The following is a 4385-nucleotide window of genomic DNA, read 5'->3' as shown; positions in this document are numbered from 1 at the left end:
TCCCACACTCTCGCCAGCCAATGAGAGGCTGCGCTCCGCCCGCCCGCACCCCCCCCCCGCGCCCCGGGCCCTGCGCTGGGCCGCCCACCCCCGGCTGCCACCCCCGCCAAATGTCAGTCACGCCTAGGCTCCCTGCCCACCAACCCGGCCCGCGACAAAGGCAGGCAGAGGCGCCCTGCCCGCGCCCGCCTCCAGCTACGCCGGGACGAAGCGGGAAAATCGCCGGGCCCCCTCCTCTGCGGCCGCGTCCCGAGCTCTGCGCCGGGACGGGGCCTCTTTGGACTGCCCGGGGCAGCGCATCTCCCGGGCTGGGCGCGAGGCTCCCATTCAGACCCAACGGGGCCCGGGGTGGAGATGGGGCGCAGAGTTCGCGGCGGGCGGCGCGGGAAATCTGAAAGGAGAAGTCGCGAGGGGGAATTGGGTCAGGCGCCCCTGGGGAGTAGGCGAGGCTTGGCCCACGTGCCTCTTCCGTTTTCCTCCGCAATCGCGGGTCCCCGCTCGGGGCCAAGGGTCTCTGCACAGCCTCATCTGACCTGCCGCGGGCTCGGCCTCTCAGGACCCCCACCACCTGCACACCTACTCAAGGCCTATTACACAGTGGACGTGGAACACCAGCCTCTGGGCAGGAGAGAGGTCGGCTGGCTGAAGTCTTGAGGCGGGCAGGGTGGCGTCACAGGACAACTAAATTACGGCATAGAACGATGAGGGTGATATTGCAGGACAGGTAGAGCGATGTCACGGGTCAGGCAGAAAGATGTCACGCAACAGAATGTAAGGGTATCACTGGCCAGGCTTGCAATGCCACCAGATAATCAGAGGTGACGTCTCAGGGTAAAGGGCAGTGATGATACAAGCCAGATGAGGTGATGTCATGGAGCTGCAGATATCACACTCTTCTAGATCACACAATAGTGGGCTAAGCACCAGCAAAGTAGGGCTCACAAAAAATGAGCAGCAATTGTTAAAATCTGTTTATTTTGAAGTGGCACAGCGGGAGAAACAGGACTATATTGTTTTCCTGTTCGATATTGTTTTCATTTTGAATTATGTCACAGGGCCATAGTCTTTTGAGTACTCGGGGTCCCCAGTCCACTGTGGCCTGGCAGCAGTGTGACATCCATCCCATAGACATTTCCGGAGGCCCACTGTGGGCCTGGCCAGCTGCTGGAGCTGGGGAAGCCCCTCCCGGGGCTTCTAATCAGGGGCTGGGGGAGATGGCAAGCAAAAATAATCATTCTGTTATAAGTGATAGAAATGGGTGGGCTGCTGGGGGAGAGGAAACCCTTCTTTTGACGGGGCGTCCGGAAGTCTTCTCTGCGGTGGGATCTTCTGGGGAGAAGGCAGCTCTGCAAGGCCCCAGGGAGAGGGAATGGCATCCCCAGGGTGGCAAAGGGGCCATGGGGGCCGAGGGAGGTGGGGAAGGGGCAGGCAGAGGCACAGGGATCTGGAGGCTCCTGACCCCAGGAGTGGTCTGGGAGAGCCTTGCGGGGGCTTTTCTGAGCAATGAAGTGAGCCGAATGGCGAGCCTCGATGGGTCAGCTCAACTGCTGTGGGTCTACATAGTGGGTGTCCACGGCTGGCCCCTGTCCCAATCAGTACCCATTTCCGGGTCCCACTCTGGCCCCCACCAGAGGCCTTCTTTCCTTTCTGAGGCTGATTCTAGTGTAGTGTCAAGCGAAGTCCCCGCCTGCCCTCCACCGATGCCGCCCCCCCCCCCCTCCGTCTGCCTCTGGCGCCGGGGCGGGGCAGGGGGCAGCTCAGGTCCTCCCCACCACACAATCGCTTCTGCACAGGCACCTAGATGAGGCTACCCATTTTTCCCCTTTCCCGCCTGGAGGAGCGTGCGGGGGAGTGGAGGGGCCTTGGAAAGCAGCTGGGGTCAGGAAGGAATCTGAGGAGGGGCCACTGCTAGCACAAAGAGCCCTGGGAGCGCCGATTGGTCCAGTGCAGGGGCGGCTGGAACCAGTCCTGCTGTCCAGGAGGTCGCGGAGATTGCAGAGGACAGAAGCCCGCGAGCGCCCCCAGTGGCCACTGGAGACTCCTCCTCCTCCTGGGAGTTGTCAGGTGCGGCTGGGCTCTGGGCGGCCCCCAGCCTTGCGCGCAGGTCAGACAGGCAGAGGTTCAGACGGGACGGAGAGGCCTGAGGAACGACGTTCTTGCTATCCTTTTCCTCACTAGCTGTTAGGTGGGATGACTTACCTTCCTGTACCTGCTTCCGCACCTGTAGAGTGAGTCATCTATTTATCCCAGGATTATTGGGAAGATAAATGAGATCTATTCTGAAGGTACCCAGCATGTAGTGAGAACTGGGTACGTGTCAGCTACCTTGTTGTTACTGCCTCAGGGAAGCGGGTGGGATAGAACTGAACAGAGGGGAGACTGAGGCAGGGAGGAGATGCGTGTACTCAGCTTCATCATATGCCCCATAGTGCTCTCCACCCTTTGAGCACCCCCTAGGCTCATCCTCAGAGGCCTGCCAGAAAGGAAAGGATGCTCCCCATCCAGGGTCTCCAGGGGCCTGTGTCTTGGCCTTCCCAGCCTCAGTCCCAGCAAGGAGCCCTCCAGAGGCCAGAGCAAGGTACGCTTTCCCAATACTGTAATCACCTACACCCCCACTGTGTCTTTCCCGCAGGGCCACACCCCCACGGTCTGTATGGTCATGTCCCTCTGGGCCCTTGTCCCTCAAACTGTCTCTGTAAGGAAGCACAAACTGGCCCCATGGACAGGCCACGAGGAGAGATCCCGTGGAAAGGCCTTGTGTGGGCGTCGCAGCCAGCGGCCCAGTGGTCTCAGCTGCCAAACGCATTAGTGAAATGCCTCCAAATGACCCTAACCTGAAGTTGCTGTCGCCACTCATTTCACATCTTCCCAGCTGCCCCTGCATGCTCTGTTCCAGTTCTGGATTCACAGAGTAGGACAGTTGTTTACTATGACGTTTGTTACATAGCAGTAGTAACTGGAATAGCTGGGATGGACCAAGCCCTGGACCCAGGGACAGTGGCCTTTTCCTCCCACCCACCCCTTCTTCCCAGTCCTTTTTCCTTATTTTCTTTTTTTTTTTCCCAAAGATTTTATTTGTTTATTTGACAGAGAGAGACACAGCGAGAGAGGGAACACAAGCAGGGAGAGTGGGAGAGGGAGAAGCAGGCCTCCCACCGAGCAGGGAGCCCTATGGGGGGCTCGATCCCAGGACCCTGGGATCATGACCTGAGCCGAAGGCAGACACTTAACGGACTGAGCCACGCAGGCGCTCCTTTCCTTATTTTCTTTAGCATTTACAAATGTTCAGTGGCTTTGAACAGTGGCTTTCCATCTGATGAGATGCTTCTTGGGAACCATCAAAGGCCTGTCTGTCTTCCTGGACCCAGGCCCGAGTGGGCCAAGCCCCAGAAGGCTGATGGTCCAGGGGGCATCTGCAGGGTCCACTGATGGCCATTGTGGGGGGAGCAAAGCAGGAAAGTCAGTGGGGGAGTTTGTGAGGAAAGACAGAGGTATCTTCTAGGCCAGACATGGGGCTCTAGCCTTGTGGGGGTGGAGGTCTCACATCTGGCCACTGAAACAGCATTCCACGTGACAACATGCAACCCACGTCCTTGAGGGCTTGTGAAGTGCTGTTTGTGCACACCCCACCCCCCAACCTCTGACATGGGGATGCCAACTGCATTTACACCCTGGCCCTCACATTCCTCTGGCACATAGATTCCAGTACATCAGGGACACCATAGACCACCACCCGCCCCTGTCCCCCCATGCACCCTTCTTAGAGTCTGCTCCCACCTCTCCTGCCAAGAGGCATCAGCCCATCGACTCAGGCAGCTGGGACCAGAGCTGTCAAGTGACCAGGCTAGAACCGTTGTAGGTTCTCTCCTGCAAAGTGGCAGCTGGGGGCTAAGTCTTTCATCAGTGTTTGCTGGAATCCAGCAAATGACAAAGGCCAGGGCTGGTGGAAACCAGGATGCAAGATAGCGACAAGGTAATCAAATGCCCAGGACCCGGGTAGAGGCCAGGAGCACAGCTTGCTGATGTTGAGGTTTGAGGTTCCAGGACAGTCCTCATCCTCCATGGCCAAGAGGGTGTCTTCCACCCTTATAGGCTATGGACCTGACACAACTTCCCTCAGCTACCCTGAATAGTGGGCAGGGAGAGCATTCCCTCCCCACCCAGCACATGCTGAGTGACAGCATCTTCCCCATGGTCTGGGCATTGTTAATATCTTTCTCCAAAATCTGAGTGCTGACACCTCTCCATATTTGGGAAGTCATATCTCTCCAACCTGGGAAATGACAGAATCTCCTCCCAATCCCTGTCTGCATAGGATGGCTCCTGTGGGTACTGCTGTTGACCGTTCTTGGACCACTGCACCTGGGGAAAGGTGAGCTTCCTTG

The sequence above is a fragment of the Halichoerus grypus genome, chromosome 5, assembly GCF_964656455.1.
Source record: "Halichoerus grypus chromosome 5, mHalGry1.hap1.1, whole genome shotgun sequence".
In the NCBI taxonomy this organism is placed as follows: domain Eukaryota; kingdom Metazoa; phylum Chordata; class Mammalia; order Carnivora; family Phocidae; genus Halichoerus; species Halichoerus grypus.
Note: the sequence above shows the minus strand (reverse complement) of the source record.